Here is a 17,752-nt window from a genome sequence, read left to right on the forward strand (position 1 = left end):
AGTCAGTTCTCTGGTCTTTACAGCAGGAGTGCCCGTAACGGTGTCATCCAGCTATGGCCCACTGGCTCTTACTCACTACGCAAGTATTTATCAAGCCCCTGTGAAATCCTCAGCACTACACAAGACACCTGGGGGATGTCCAGAAGAGAGTGGTTTCAAGGAGTTCAGTGTGTAGTCTTTTTTATTTTTAAAACAAAGACTACTGATTTGTTCACTTTTGGTCATGTTGGGCCTTAGTTGCAGTGTGTGGGCTCAGCAGTTGCAGTGCACAGGCTCAGTTGGCCTGTGGCATGTGGGACCTTAGTCCCCCTACCCCTGCATTGAAAGGCAGACTCTTAACCACTAGACCACGAAGGAAGTCCCGGTACGCAGTCTTAAAGGTAGATGCAGGCAGGAAGAGGTGCGAGTTGACCCAAGACCACTGTGTCCACATTCAGAAAATACCCCCAGTCTTTCTGAGGATTGTTATATCACAACATGGAAACATAATTATTTCATAGGAGGTGATGGGGGGAAAAGGCTGGAATTTCAGAAATGAGAGAAAAAACGTGCGGTAAGGGCAGGTAGTTGGGATTAGTGAAAATGCCAGACTGGATGCTTTAGACTCAAATAGAAAGGCCAGGAAAAGGAGGCCTGGAAATTCAAACATGCCTAGATTAAGGAGCCTGTCCCCATCTACAGGAAGTTTATCTCTAACATCTAAATAGTCATGTTTTAAAATCAACAAGTTTGCTGGTTTCAGCTGCCACTGACCGGAACCCCCAGTGGCTCTGGCCCACAGTGTAGACAGACTGTGCCCAGCAGGACTAGTTGAAGACATGCAGCCGGAAGTCAGCCAGCCAGCCTGATCCCTCCCAGCTTCGGGAGGAGTTTGAGCAAAATGCTACCCAGCTATGTGAGGAGTAGACAGGAAGATTTAACCCTAACAGCACAGGACTATCTGTGGAGGCCAGCCTCTCCACCAGCAGATTCAAAGAGTAAGTGGTCTAGGACCCAAGGGGACTCCAGGAATGAGAACAGAAACCTACCAGCAAGTTTAGCAGGACCTTTGGTCCCTCCCTGTCCACTGCAGTTGCTTATTCACGTTCACAGTCACATATTTTAAAATTCTGATATAATTATCTCCTAGAAATTACTGTATGTAGCCTCTTGGGATCTAAAGCAATTAAGTGAAGATAAATTTCTTTCATGGAGCAAGCTGTCAAAGGATGAAGCAATTTCATTCCCCATTTGAAGTGGAAGCTTTGGGTCATGCATGGTTTATTTGAAACAATGCCATCACCTAAAGCTGCTGATCTTATCTCTAACTCCGTTCTCCATTTCAAACTGCTGGAGATATGTAGCGTGGCACTGCCTAAAGTTATGACATCTGGCTCAAGGCCAGCAACAAAACAAGTCAGCTCCTCTTCTAGATTGCAAGCTTAAGAGGACAAAAATAATATTAAAGCAAGATAATTTTATAGGTGAAGTATGTTAAACCCTAAAAATGGGAGATCTTCCCAGGGTATCGGTGTGACTACAGAAGCACCCAACCAGTGGGGAAGTGACTGAAGAGCAGGCAGGAACGCCCCCCAAAGGGGGGAGGGTGAAATACATGCCAAAAATCTAGATTTTTCTCTTCTGGAGACACTGAACCGAACAGAGTGGGCTCTATTTCATGAAACAGCCTGATAGACTGGAAAGCATACCAGCTCGAGAATCAAATCCAGCCACGGTTCTAACTCCAGCGCTGTAAGACTATGTGTGAGATTCAGGGGAAAGTTCTCATTAACTCTTTTTCTTCTGAACGGCAGCTGGTACTTTATTTTTAAAAATTCTTCATGACCACGTATTATTTATTTTATGACATACAGTCAATGTGCTATCTATGTTGTAGCATTCAAACTTTATTTTTAAGCCACTGAAACTTTCTGCAGGTAGAAAGAATCACTGGTCAGACCATGTCTGAGCACTAGGTTTTTTTAATAGAAACCTTGGGAAGTAGAACTTGTCAGTGCATTAGAATCACCAGAAGAGCTGGTTACTATGGATTGCTGGGCTCTACCCTCAAAGTTTCTGATTCACAGGTCTGGAGGAAGACCTAAAACGTTACCCACCAAACCTGTTCCTAGGTGCAACTCACAATGCTGGTCCAGCAACACAATTTGACAACTAGGGATATAGAGGAATCTGCCCAAGAAGAATGACCTGGGTTTGGAGTGTCTACTATAGAAGCCACTGGTCACATGTGGCTGTTTCACTTTAACTAAAATTAAAATGTCTGTTTCTTGGTCACATTTCAAATAGTCAATAGTCCCACATGGCTAGCAGCTACCACATAGGATGGTAAGGAAATAAATTTTTTATGCACCATCAACAGAAGAAATTCTATTTGATCATGCTGGTTAACAATCTACTTGAGTGCACTGGTGAAATGTTTACCCAAGAGAAAAGAAAACTTAAGGAAAATTTCAAGTATATTAAGATGTGTCAGACATAAGGAAAAAAAAGAAAGGCTCTGTGACTCTCAGAGAGTCTAAAACCAGTAAGTGGGAGTTACGGAAAGGCAAACTGTGTTCAGTTTTAGAGAGAACTTTTTAATAGTGACTGTCTCATGACACAGTAAACTCTGGGAAGTATCTGAAGCAGAAGCTATGAGGGCTCTGGGAGACAATTTCTTAATTAGGTAGAAGACTGACTGTGATGTCAGTTCTAAAGGGCCTCCCAATTCCATGTTTCTTTTGTAATCTGATCTAATTTTATAATTACTATCATGGCAAACCAACCCTTCTTGCATCTGGGATAGTTTTCTAAAGTATGTACTTGAGGCAGAAGGAACTTCCTTTATTAGGGTGTTTTGGTGATACAACTTCCCAGTTTTTATTGTTTAAAAATGTTTTTATGGGAATTCCCCCGCAGCCCAGTGCTTAGGACCCCATGCTTCCAACGTACGGGCACATGTTCAATCCCTGGTCAGGGAACTAAGATCCCATCTGCCGCATCGCATGCCCCGCCACCCGCAAAAGCTTTTACAACACCAATGTACAAATAACAAAAGGAAAAAAAAAAAATAGATGAACTGAATTTCATCAAAATTAAAAATTTCAAGAAAATGAAAAGACAGTCAACTCACAGAATGGGAGAAAATATTTGCAAATTACATATCCAATAATGGACTTTTATCCAGAACATTTAAAAAACTACTACAACTAAAGAAAAGACAAACGATACAATTTTTAAAATAGGCAAATTATTTGAATACACATTTCTCCACCTTTACAAAATCTTTACCAAGTTCTTTCACAAACCTGATCTTTTAACCTCACAAAAGCTCTTGAGTTGGATAGAACAGTTGTAGGTTTCCTAGTTTTAGTGAAAATGAAACAGATGCCCAGAGAGGTTATAAACTGTCCAAGGCAAAACAACCAGCCTGTGGCAGAGTTAGAATCAGAGCCCACACTGACTCTTTCTTTTTTCTCTTTTTTGGCCTTTTGAATTGTGGGATTTTAGTTTCTCAACCAGGGATTGAACCTGAGCCACAGCAGTGAAAGTGCTGAGTCCTAACCAGGGAGTTTCCATGGTCCTTTCTTTTATTCCATCCTGCCTTCCTTTGCCTCAAAGGGAAAAAGTTAATGCTCAGACATCCCAAGGCCAATCAAGTGAGAAAGCAGAAATTATGTTTTTTTAAATGCATACAGTAAATAAGTATGTGAAAAGGTGCTCAACATCATTACTCATTATGGAAAAGCAAATCAAAACTACACTGAATTACCACTTCACATCCACTAGGACGGCTAACTCCAAGTAAATAGAAAATAACAAGTGTCAAAGATATGGAAAAATTAGAAGCCTTGTGCACAGCTGGTAGTAATGTAAAACAGTATAATCATTGTGGAAAATGGTACAGCAATTCCTCAAAAAATTAAACAAGATGACTATATGATCCAGTGATTCCACTTCTGGGTATATACCCAAAAGAAGTTAAAGTACGGACTTGAATAGATATTTGTATCATCCAGCATTTATTTACAGCAGCCAAAAGGTGGATAGAAGTGACTCATGAACCTTGAAGACGTTATGCTAAGTAAAATAAGCCAGTCTCAAAAACACAAAAACTGTATGACAACACTCTATATGAGGCTCAGAGAGTAGTCAAATTCAGAGACAGAAAGTAAACTGGCAGTTGCCAGAGGCTGGAAGGAGGGAGAAATGGGGAGTTTTAGTGTTCAACATATAGAGCTTCAGTTGGGGAAGATGAAAAGTCCTGGGACGGAGGATGGTGATGGATGCAAAAACAATGTGAATGGATTTAATGCCACAGAACTGTAAACTTTAAAAACAGTAAATTTTATACTATATATATTTTAACAGTTACATTTTTTAAAAAATGGGATGTGACTCTTTTAAAGAGTAAGATTCTAATTAGAAGAAAGCCACCCTTCCTAGCTCCTCACCCTCTCGAAAAGGCTGGTATAAGGATTTTCCAGCTTCTGGTATTAACCAGATGTAAGGAAGAACCAATTAAAGTGATCAGTGAGCCAAAGGCTGCCCTGTGAGCCTGGTCCCTTCAGAGCAAAACACAACCTAGGCAGGCTGGCAGTTACTCCTTGACTGCGTGGTCTGATTCTCAAGGCCAAAAATGATCCTCGGCTCCATCTGTGTGGGATTCTGAGATAAAAGAAGGAACACCAAAGTACTACTTCAGTGGTCTGCTTACAGGTTAGGCCCCCAGGAAACAGAGTTGACTCTCAGTTCTAGAAGGCTCAAACTTGCCTTATACCGAAATGCCAAGTCAGTGGCAGAGTATCAATTCTAGCACTTAGTTACACAGCCACAGGACTCTAATGTTCCTACAGGGAGAATCCTGCTTATGTTTTGTAATCCTGAAAGGCAGAATTGCCTGTTCTTTAATGTTCAGGTTAGCCTGAGGGCTAGAAAAAAGACAGGTTGGATTCTGGGAAAAACGTCTTCCTGGGCCAGATGCAGCCATGCTCTTGAGCGTCAAGGTTCCAACTTGAATGCCCCGGACAGATGTCTTCACCGTGTTCATTAGGATCCCCCAAGGAACATAGCTGTGTCCCTACCTCTCAAGGGGTCAGCTGACCTTTCAGAGGGTTGTTTCCTTGATTCTATGGAAGTGATCAAAACCAACTCCGATGGCCATCTTGAGATGCCTTTATATTGCACTTGCTGTTCCCAGAATTAAATCTTAAGTTGATTTTCCAGAAGGCAGATCTCTATCCACAAGAAGAGGATGTAACTCTAAAGTAAGAGAATGAATGCCATGCTAAGTCGCTTCAGCCGTGTCCGACTCTTTGTGACCCCATGGACTGAGGCCCTCAGGCTCCTCTGTCCATGGGATTCTCCACGCAAGAATACTGGAGTGGGGTGCCATTTCCTTAAAGTAACAAGACGTGTCTTTAAAAACCACAAATGAGTATCAGGGTAATTAGTATACTTGGGAGTCACACCTTATACTGAGGCTGTGAAGTACTCTTCCCCCTATCTCTCAAGCCCAGATCTCACTTGTGTGTGAAGGAGGTGTGTTTTTGTTTTTTTTTTTTGGTAATATCCGTAACCCAGCTGTGACACTTCCTTCCACCTCTACCTGTACATCTGTTTCCTACAGAGTGCTGCTGCCTCAAGTGAGATGCGTGAGGCTTCTGTAGATGCTGGGGAACAAGATGGAACAAAAATGCTTCACACCTGGCTCCCAAATTACAGGCACGCTGGACTGGGGCCAACATAAGCTGGCACAGCACCAGCTGAAATGGACATCAATTAAGGAGGCTGTCATCTTTCAAGACTGCGGGGTCTTTTTTCACTCCACGATCCACACTGCTCCACAAACCAGCCACAGCACTGCTGGTAGAGTTTTCCAGATGGGATCATTTCCCTCAGATTCCATACTTGCAGATTTATGGCAGGACTTGTTTTTAACCCCTCCCTTTGTTTTTAAATTTTCATTACAGTTTTATTTCACATTACAGTTTTATCTTTAATTGAATTTGTTTGTCCTTTAGGAAAGTGGGAAATTTGTATCTACATGAGCAGGAAAAGTTTTGCGCTTTCCTAAAAGATGCTTTGTTTACAAAAAGGCATTCAAATAATTGAGATTAGTAAAGGGTCAGAAATTCTTCTCTACACACATCACTCCTACTGGGGTCAGAAGCCAGAGAGCCTTGACCAGACTGCATTATCCTGGAAAAATGGGCAGACCTCTAAGACTAAAGCAGCCCTCCTCTGACCATCACATGCAGCATCAGTGATCCATGTGGATAAAGAAACTCTGCTAGTGGCAGAGTATGGCTAGTGGCAATGCTGTTTAAGAAAAACACCTTTTTCAAAAATGTATTTTTTGACTGTGCCACGTGGCATGCGGGGTCTGACTTCCTCGACCAGGAGATGAACCCCCTGCAGTGGAAGTGCAGAGTCCTAATCACTGGACTGTCAGGGAATTCCCAGAAAAACACCTTAAGAATGTCAGCAATTAAAAAAGGGACGAGATTCCACATGGAACCTTTTCTTGACTTCTGTCCAAAGGGGCAGAACATATTTTCTCCTCCATACCTAAGCGGGCTGCCCTGTGGAAGGAATTCCATGCAACATGAAAGAGCCCCACGATAAATAAATATCTCATCCACATTTAATGTATGTTCTGAGAACCGAATTCCACTGCCCCAGGGGGTGGCCTGTTGCTGCCAATTTGCTTCTCATGCCAGAAGCCTGAGTGGCAGAGCCCTGCTTAGGCGCTGCCGATGCTTGTTTGGAAAAGAGGCCAGCTGGAGATGAAAGAAGCTCTTCAAAGTGGGTGACTCCTCAGAGGCTATCACTTTAGGGCTTGGGAATGATTACTTATCAAAAACTCTTTCAGTCTGGAATAGACTCTGGTGAGAAGCTGGCCTGCCCTCTCGGGCGTTCTGTTGGTGTTTGTGGGGCTGGAGGGGCCTCAGTGGGGCTGAAGTGATGGGAGGAACTGAAGAACCCCATTGAAGCCAAGAGCCCAGAATCCACACCACAGGTGGGGACATGAGAGAGGAGAAGGAATTAATGAAAGCTTCAGACATCTGTCTGCACAACTCAGTCCTGGGGCACTCCTTTCCCCCCTCTTGTATTTTAAATAAACAGCTTCAAAAGGGGTGGTCCTCACATCTTTCTGCTGACGAAGGTCTCAATTTCCTTACTTTCTTCTACCAAGAGAGCCTGAAACCTCTAACACTCAGCATTTAATCAGTCAAAATCTTAAGTCTCTGAAGTGAAGAGACAAGCCACAGGCTGAGAGAAAATACGGGCAACATATATATATCTGACAAAGGACTTGCAATGAGAATACATAAAAACCTCTCCAAACTCAGAAAGAAAACAAACATTCCAACTTAAATATAGGCAAAAGATTTGAAGACACTCTGCCAAGCACAAGAAAAGATGCTCAACATCACTAGCTATTTGAGAAACGCAAATTAAAACTGCAATGGGATACCTGTTGGAATGACTTTAAAAACAAAACAAAACAGCAGTACCAGGTGCTGGCAAGGATGTGGGGAAACTGGAATTCTTCTATGTGGCTGGTGGGAATACAAAACGGTACAGCCACTCTGCAAACAGTCTGGTAATTTCTAACAAAGTTAAATCTACACTTAACAAATGACCCGTCCATTCATCCCTAGGTATTTACTCAAGAAAAATGAAAACCCAAGTTCACATAAAAACCTATATATGAATGTTTGCAGTCATTCTATCTACAGGTACCAAAAGCCGCAGACAAGACAAATGCTCATCAGCTGGCAAACAGATGAACAAATTGTGGTATATCCATACAATGGAATCCCACTCCGCAACAACAACAAAAGTGAATTAGTGACACAGGAGACAACACGGATGACTCTCAAATGCTTTATGCTATGTGACTGAAGCCAACTCAAAAAGCTAATTACTGTATGTTTTTTTCTCATTATAAATAGCTGTTTTATTGGTATCTATAAAACAAAAAATCAAATTAATGGTGGAAAAAAATAACTAACCTAAGAAACTTCTGTTGCTTAAAACAGATAAGAAAATCTGGTTTGGGAAGCTTCATTTGTGGTCTTTGTTTCCCCTCAATGGGTCTTAGAAATGCTAATAAGAGTATTAGAATAATTAATGTCAACAACAACAAAAAAAGAGGAAGTCTAGCTACTATTTCCAACAGAGTAAAATTTTTAAAAGGGATTATCTCAAATTAATAAAGAAATCTTTAGGTGGTTATCTGAAACAGAATAAATAAAATGGACATTTATGTGACTAAAACAAGATTTTTACATTATTGTACACCCTAAAGTTAAATAGGAGAACCTGTTTTTCTCAGTGGCACTAATGATAAAGACTCTACCTGCCAACGCAGGAGACAACAGATGTGGGTTTGATCCGTGGGAAGATCACCTGCAGGAGGAAATGGCAACCCACTCCAGTATTCTTGCCTGGAGAATCCCATGGACAGAGGAGCCCGGCAGGCTACAGTCCACAGGGTCACAAAGAGTCGGATATGACTGAAGCGACTTAACACAAAGTTAAATGGGCACTGTATGGTTTTTTAATATGACATTCTGGAAAAGGCAGTCATAGGGAGAGTAAAACATGAGAGGGTGCCAGGCACTGGAAGTCTGATTGCATGAGGGAGTATTTTGGGGGTGATGAAAATAACCCGTATCTTAATTGCAGTGATGGTTCCATGACTGTATGTTTGTCAAAACTGTTTAACAAAGAGTGGATTTTCATGTATGTAAACAAACAAATCTTGGTCTCTGGGGAAGGGGATGAACTTGAGGAATTCCACTCCACTCTGTGAGTGGGCTTACCTGGGGATGTAATGTAGCTAGATTGTGACAGGGTTGACACTTTCACCTTGGAAATGGAGACAACATTGAAATAGACCTATACTGGTACTTCCCTGGTGGTCCAGTGGTTAAGACTCTGTGCTTCCAAGGCAGGGGGCACAGGTTCAATCCCTGACCAGGGAACTAAGATCCCACATGCTACATGGTATGGCCACAACATTTTTTTAAAAAGACCTGTATTTCTGTTGAAATACAAGGAATTTTATACCATTTGTACCCCAGACTTTTCACAGTTACAGAGACAATGCAATCTTCCATATACAGATTAAAAGATACCAAGTCCCAGCTTGGTTTTCCTCCTCCCCTTTCATTTCCTGTTTCATTTGGGCAGAGGTCTCTGTTTCTGCAAAGGGCAAAGTGTATACAAGTTTAAAAATCATGAGGAAAATCAGAGGCTTAAGTTAACTGGAAGCCTCTCAGCCTGAATGGGTTAGTGAGCACAGACCCAAATAAAAATAAATTCCAAAATGTTATTTTCTAAAATAGTAAACAAACACTTGCCAAGATCTAATTACAAGAATTCTCGAAGAAATCTTTGTCATGCTGCCAGTGAGTGAAGTTAAAAAATCTTACGATTATACCTGTTACTAAACTACAACATAACTGCAATAATAAAATTTCTTTTAATATCATGATGATCTAATAATGAAATTACGGGCATCTTCAAAGGTGCAATCTTTTGAAAGAAAGATTATACTCCTTATTATAAGGTGGTCACAGGACCACGGGGAGTTAGAAAGTCGAGTGGATAAAGGTGTGTGTTAGTTACAGCGGTACCTGGAGAGTTGTGAAAGCAGTTAGCTTGAAGAAGGGACTACATTTCCACTTTCATTTTAGTGGCTTATCTTCACACCTCTGCTTCACAGATTATTCCTTATAGTACTTCTCTGGTGCTTCAGGTTAGAGGAAGGAAAACGGTACTTGGAAATAACAGCTAAGTTAGAAACTCTCTGCTCCTACCTTCCTTTCGAAGAGCACAGGCCTGTAAGCATATGCACACATACAAATGCAGAGAAAAGGGCTTTTTCATTTAAATGGAGGAAGCTGCCATGTCTACCTCTATAAGCAAAAATATTAATCATCCACCGTCTGGTTTTAATCCACACGCTCCTGATCCTGCATGTGAATGTATTGTTATCAGGGGAAGGAGCATTTCTGCTCAATCTTATTCACCAGCCAAAAACCTGAAAATGGGAAAACCACATTGGTGGAGTGCCTTCTTGGGGACCCAGAGAACTCTGAGCTGATGCCTTTTTATTGTTTTCTTTCTTTCTTTAAAAAAAAAAAAAGAACAAATGTGAATTTCAGAGGGTCTGGAGGGGGAAAAAAGAAACAGCTCAAGTTACAGGTCCCTTGTCTCTTGGATTGACACTATCCTCGGGGGAATTAGCACTTTCCTTTCTGTATTTCCCAAAGGGGCTCCACCAGGCCACCTGATTGACATCAGCCTGTCAGAGGCACCCAGGTGCATCCCTTCTGAGTATTTACAAATGAAACGGCAAGCCCAAACAGCCAGTCTTTGCCTCTGGTCTCCATTCTTCTGGTTTGTGCTTTGCTAGCAGTAAAAGCAGGGACGAAAAGGGCGTCTGTGTGAGTCTAAGCATGCTTCTCCCACTGTCTGCGCTGAGACCTTCCCTCCGGTCAGGCTCTCCCTAAAAGGGGTCTCCAAGCCAATACGTGGGCTTGAGGGCCTTTGAAGCCATTAGTCACCATGCTTGCAGTCTTACTCCCAACTGAGAATGGGGCCACCCGTGACACAAAACTCTGGCAAGATTAGGGGACTAGGCAAGAGCAGAAGAAACCACAATACGCCGGAGACTCCCAGGAGAACAATGACTAGTGCTGTAGGGAACAGACTGACAGAGCAGACAGACTCTAACCAGGCCTCACTCTGTTTTCGATGCAACACAAATGTTTTCCATTAGAAGTTCCTTGCCCCACAAACACTCATACATGCGGCTATGAAATCCACATACTTAACTTCTGCTTTTCTGGCACTCTGACCCCACTACCTCTCCTGTTCCTCTGGAATGGAGCGGAGTGGATAGTGAAGAGATTCCAAAATTCCCAGCACAAAGGTAAGGTGGGGAAGAGAATCAGAATAAGCAGCATGCTAAGTACCATCTAACATGAGTGTGACTGAACAGGCTAAAGGGAAGAACGGAGGAAACGAGGCCTTTTCTTTTGCCAAGAGAGAAACAAGTCCAGTCGAGCTCTGGCTCTCATTGGTTGGCTCCCAGGCTTTCAAGCTTAAAGTCTGGCTTTACTTTCTAGTAAAGTCTGCAGCTGATCATCATCGGGAGGTGTCAGTCGCCATTAAAAGCAAAGCAGGCAAAACCCTCTGAAAACTCATTACAAAGTCTGTGAAATTCTAGTGTTGAGCAGTCGAGGAACACTGGCTGATCAGTACGCCATATTTCAAACACTCAGAATCAGCTGAGTAGGGCAATGAGAAGAGGCTGAACTAGAAACCTCAAGCCATCAGTAACCAAGCTCCCACCATCTGCAGAATCAGGCCCAGGTTCACTGCTACTCACAGTCACAGAGGTGGTGACATGTGGATGTCAGACTAATTAATCTCTTCCCTAAAAAACAAAGGACGACAACAACAAAAGGAAAAAAAAAAAAGAAGGAAACAAAATACCAGGGAAAATAAACCATAAATAAGTAAGAATTTGAAGAAATAAAGAGAATGCTGAAAAGGAGGGAAAAAGTAAAATTTTTAAATGGCATGTAAGAAATAAAAGGAAATCCCCTATTCAGGCAGCTCTGGAGTTCCCTAATTGCACAAGAGCAAAGGACAACCCCCCAACGTGGATGCCTCGTTAAGCAATTGCTCAACCTACACTCATTGTGCAATTCCAACCTTCTAAAGCTTTTTGCTGCACATATGAAAACCACGTTTCCACTGCGCTCTAGAATTAAGAACAGTTTTTCATTTTTCTCTTCTTCACTTTAGAGGGGGCTGTGTCCATGAGCAAAAAAATAAAACCCAACTATTGCTAGATAAGCATTCACTACAAATGAGGTTTTACTTTGTTTCATCTGGTTACTTCTGAGTTTACTGGTAGTTAAGAAACACTTGGATTTTTCCCTTAGGCAGCTAAAGATTCCTTTTTCCTGCCACAGACAATAGTGATATCACAAAAAACTGTCCACAAAAACATCAGACCTTTCAAAAATCTTTGTTCTAAGTGACTGCAGTTCTGGAAGACATGCAGCAGTTAGAAGTGGCGGTTCTTACTTTACAGCCAAAATTCCAAAAGAGGCCTGCGTAGATTACAGCGTAGCTCGCTAATCACAAACTTTTCTTTTCAGAGAAATCAAGTTAAACAATTAGTAAGAACAATAATCGGTATATACCAAGATGAAGAAAGCATAACAGGAAAACCCAGTGGCCACACAAAAAAAGACAGACAGATCTGACTCTATAAAAATTTTAAGTCGTACACTGTAAAAAATATAAAGATTACAAAATAAGTTACAAATTAGGAGAAAATATCTGCAACATATAACACTACCTATAGTATATTAAGGACTCCTGCATATCAAACAGGATAATAAAAAACATGAAAGTGGGCATGGTCATAAATACATATATGTGCAAGTCAGAGAAGAAGAAATATAAACATACCATAAATATACAGAAAGATTCTTTATTCCACTAGTAAACAAGTGCAAGTCAAAGTGAGATACATTTTTAAACCTAGAAAATTAGCAGAAATTGAAATATAATAATAAAGAGTATTGGTGAGAGCATGAAGAAACAACGTGTATAGTGTTAATAGGAGTGTCAACTGGTATAGTCATTTTGAAGAGAAATTTGACAGTATTTGTCAACATGGTAATATGTGTATTTTTTTTTGACAAAGTAATTCCACTTGTAGGAATCTATTCCACAGAAACAGTCCTATAAGTATACAGAGAATTAATGCAAGCATAAGGAAGTTCATTTCAGCACTGTATGTAATAACAAAAATTGGACATAACTCATCTGAAAGATAGATAAATATATTATACCGATACAATCAAACAAGATGCAACTTGAAAAATGGTATAGATTTATATGAACTGATGTAGAAACAGTTCAAGGTATTTTGAAAACAAAAAATACTGGTAATATATACATAGCATGTATTTGAAATTTATTAGAAAAATCAACACTCTGCTACCAAACTGCTAATAACAATCACCTTTCAAACGGAGGAGCTTATATTCTCATGTTCTACAGTCTATATTATTTTAGTATTATTGCAGAGAGCATCAGCTACTTTTCTAATTAGAAAGTAAAGACAGGAGCTTCCCTGGTGGCTCAGTGGTAAAGAATCCACCTGCCAACATAGGAGACATGGGTTCGATCCCGGTCCGGGAAGAGTCCACATGCCACGGCAGCTACGCCCGTGCACAACTGTCGAAAGCCTGTGCTCTAAAGCCCGGGAGCCATAACTACTGACCTCGTGCATCACAACTACTGAAACCCACGTGCCCTAGAGCTCATGCTCCGCAACAAGAGAAGCCACCTCTATGAGAAGCTCGTGCCCTGCAACTAGAGAGCAGCCCTCGCTCACTACAACTAGGGAAGAGCCCGTGCTCACCCCAACTGGAGAAGAGCCCACGCAGTAACAAAGACCCAGCACAGCCACAACTAAATAAATAAAACTAAACATTAAAAAAAAAAAAGTAAAGACAGTCCATCTTATTTTTCTGACCACGATGGTAATGGACTAGTCCTCACCCCATAAACAGCTCTAAAATATATATGGCAACTATTTTTAGGCAGTGCTCAACAGGCAGTGCAAGACATTGATTCCTGAAGGAAAAGAAACTCATGAAATGAGCCTGCAATCACTCCATCCTCTGCTTGGGGATAATTTTCCAACCATGATACAGAAAGCTGAATCCCAAGGATATTACGATTGTCCTGAGGAGCTGAGGAGACAGAGAACAGAATTTGAGGCAGCTGAAAGGGCTGAATCTGCAAGTAAGGAAATGAACAGAAAGAAGCTGTGCAAAGAAGGGGCTTGAAGTCCATGTGAGACGCCTCAGTGTACAAGTACGTGAAGGCTAGACTGTACTTATGCAGGCCAAGATGACCAGGGCTCACCAGATGGCAGCCGCTCCAGGGCTAAAAGTGGGAAAGACAGCTATTAGAGGTGGTGGCTCAGGGGTAAGGAATCCGCCGCTGATGCAGGAGATGCAGGTTCAAATCCCTGGGTCAAGATCCCTTGGGGAAGGAAATGGCAGTATTCTTGCCTGGGAAATCCCACGGACAAAGGAGCCTGGCAGGTTACAGACCTTGGGGTCCCAGAGTCAGACATGACTTAGCGACTAAACAACAACATCCCTTGAAAATCACCTGAGATTCCAGAGAGGCCACATCCTAGATTTAGACCTAACCTGAATGTGCACTAATTCTTTCTAAAACCCAGCCTAAAGCAAAACTGGCAGCAGAGACAGGGCTTGGAAGCTGACTATCACCAAGTTAGTGGGGCTTGAGAAACATCCTAGGTTCTGACATAGTTGCACTAATGATGTATAAAAGCTAATCCTATACCTTCAAGAGGATCAAGCAGTAATATAACTGCCTCTTAAAAAAGACCACAAAGAATACTCTGTAGAGGAAGGTAACGAAGTCCAGAATCTCTTTAACAAATTATCCGCAATGTCCAATGATTTTAAACAAAAGAAAATATTCACAGGACAAAATCTCATAAGGCTTTGTGTCCAGAGTCTAGAAAGAACTTTTACAATCCTATTAGAAAACAATTTTTTAAAATGGGCACGAGATTTGGACACTTCTTAAATGAAGATCTATGAATTGCTAATGAACACGTGAAAAGCTCACCGTTAGGAAAACACCAACTAAAATTAAAATGAGATACATGAGAATGGCTAAAATTATAGAAACTAGAAATACAATGTCGGCAATGATGCAAAGCAACCAGAACTCTTATCCATCACTAGTGGGAGTAAAACGGTGCAACCACTTTTGAAAATAATTCGGGAGTTTAAGAAAGTCATTTATATATGGCAGAGCAATTCTATTGATATTTCTAGCAATCTACCCAAAAGAAATAAAAACATCTGTTCACAAAAGATGGTACATTAATGTTTACAGCATCTTTACTCCTAATATTAAAAGATAAGGCAACCCAGATGGCCATGATCAAGTGGATGGATAAACAGATAGATATATCTATTGGCAGTTGGATTCTTTACCACTGTGATACCTGGGAAGCCCTCTATACATCAGGCAGTCACTGATATAATCTGAAAGGATGGAAGTAAATGGAAGTGGTAATTAGTAATTCTATAAATTTATATACTATTAGTAAAGAGGTGAGAGAGAGCACACAAAAAACGGTGAGGGAGGGTAACAACAAGCAGAGAGAGAGAAATACATAACATAAAAGATTAGTGCCAAAGGGCCACCAGTGAAATGAGTCATCATACAAACTGGCCCATCAACGTATTATACCTCAAGTGAGAAGAGGCAAAAAGAAAAAGAAAGAAAGAGGACTTTTCTGGTGGTCCAGTGGTTAAGAATCTATGTGCCAATGCAGAGCACACGGGTTTGACTCCTGGTCCAAGAAGATCCCACAAGCCACAGGGCAACGAAGCCCATGAGTCACAACTAGAGAGCTCACTCTAGAGCCCTTTGTGTCAACAGCAAGGGCCCCTTCGACTGAACACAAAACAGTGAAGGAAATAAACACAGTTCAAAGTTTATTTCTAAACATCTGACTAGAAGCGATTTTTCCTTAGATATCTACAGACCAACAGAGAAGGAATTGCGAGAAGGAGAAATAATTCAAAGGGTGAAAAAAAAGAGATCTTATCCGGCACGGTACGACAAAGGAACATGCATGTTGTAGTGCCTAAAAACTAGAGAGTGCTCTCCCTTCCAAGTTTCCAAAAGCTCTTATCTTATTCAGTATAAAAATAAAACACCTCTTGTATGAGGGTAACCAAAGAAAGTTCAAAAGTTATTCATAAAAAGCCTTTACAAATCATTAAGAAAAAATGGATAAGCATTCTAATCATAAAATGGGCAAAGAACATAATTTATAAAATATGATACCAATACATATACTCAGTAAGCATAACACTAGGAAGAAAAAAAAAAAACCCCTATTAGTAAACAAAGAATGAAAATCAAAACAATGAGATGCCATTTTTCGCCCATCTTTGGCTTAGTTACAAAAAATCAAACCATTCATGATTAGTGAGGATGCTAGATAACAAGAGATGATATTCTGCAGTTTACAGAGCTATAACCTTTTTTGGAGGGTAATTTGGCATTATTTATCAAAAGTCTTAAAAATCTGTATCCCCTCTTTGACCTCGTAATTCTTTCTTCTTTTCTCAAAGATTATTTAATTTGTGGCTGCACTGGGCTTTCGTGGCTGTGAGCGGGCCCTGCTCTCCTATGCCTGAGCACGAGCACTAGGGTCTGAGTGGGCTTCAGCAGTTGGGGCCTAAAGGCTCTAGAGCGCGGGCTCAGGAGTCGTGGTGTGCAGGCTTAGTTGCTTGGTGGTGTATGAGATCTCCCCTGACCAGGGATTGAACTCATGTCCCCTGTGTTGGTAGGCACTTCTTAACCACTGGACTACCAGGGAAGCCCTGACCTAGTAATTCTACTCCAAAATGTACCTTATGAACTGATTTTTTTAAAAAAAGTAAAGACTGCCTGAGATAGTATCATTTACAAAAATGAAAAGTCAATAACTTTCTAAATGTCTTATTGAGGACTAAAATATTATGGTATGTCCATACACGTTAATATAATGCAGTCATTAAAGTTCACATTACAAGTGAATACGGAATTATATCCAGGATACATCTACTGCTAAGTGACCAAAGTAGATTACAAAACAATATATGTAGTTTCATTATAGTTCTGTTAAAAAGCAAAAAACTTCACATGTATCTCTGTCCTTCCATCTATCCAACCAGAATAGAAGACAAGAAGATCAAGGGATCTTTTTTTTTCCTTAATGCTAATATTGATTTTGCTAATATTTCTTCAAAGGAACATCTATTTTGTAAAACAAAGAAAGACTTAAATAATTTTAAAAAACTTAAAAGCATACGCTTCTGAGTTAAATAACTCTAATTTCAAAATCCCAACTGAAGGGACCACACTGAGCATACCCCCCACTCCCCACAACACCTCCTTTGTCTATCATGTTCACAACAAGGGCCACGGAATCTAGCATGGTGCCTGACACATAGCAGTCAATAGCTGTTAAATGGGAAAATGCTATCCATCTGCCACAAACCTTACGGAATTACTGCCAGGTGGATTGAGGATAGCTAGAAACAGGTCATTAAGAGCCAATCCAAGTATATAGACATGGAATTGATTTTTGTATACTGACTTTATATCCAACAACTTTGTTAAACTCACTTATTAATCTGAATAATTTAATCTTATTTTCTACATATGAATCACATTATTTACAGATATAGTGGTTTTTTTTTTGTCTTTTCTTTCCAATTGTCTTTTTAGTACTTTTTCTTATCTTACTGTACTGGCTAGAACCTTCAAAATAAGCTGAATGAAACTGGTAATTAATGACTCTTATCTCACCCTAATTCTTGACATGCTTGGTGGTAATAACAGTTGTTCACTGTGTGATCAGTCTTTTTGTTTTACATATTTCCATATGCATATTTCATAATTTAAAAGGCAAAATAAAAAGAAAGCAGAGAAGAAACTATGAAGAACCTGGCAAAATTCTTCATTTTCGAAGAATCAACTAGTTTCCTACTGCTGCTGTTAACAAGATACCACAAATTCAATGACTTAAAACAACATAATTTATTATTTTATAGCCTGGGAGATGAGAAGTCCTATAATCAAGGTGTTGGCAGGGCTGTTCTTTCCAGAGACTCTG

General features: G+C 40.6%; 1 protein-coding gene and 1 non-coding gene across 4 annotated transcripts in view; one reads left to right on the forward strand and one right to left on the reverse strand.

Moving 5' to 3' along the window:
* SMG6 (SMG6 nonsense mediated mRNA decay factor) overlaps nucleotides 1–17,752 on the reverse strand; it is a 194,606-nt gene that overhangs the window by 64,233 nt on the left and 112,621 nt on the right. The window lies entirely within an intron of this gene.
* Nucleotides 8,903–8,975, forward strand: TRNAG-UCC (transfer RNA glycine (anticodon UCC)). Its single transcript has one exon. It is a non-coding gene; the product is annotated as a tRNA-Gly (tRNA).

The sequence above is a fragment of the Dama dama genome, chromosome 5 (genome assembly GCF_033118175.1).
Source record: "Dama dama isolate Ldn47 chromosome 5, ASM3311817v1, whole genome shotgun sequence".
Lineage (NCBI taxonomy): Eukaryota > Metazoa > Chordata > Mammalia > Artiodactyla > Cervidae > Dama > Dama dama.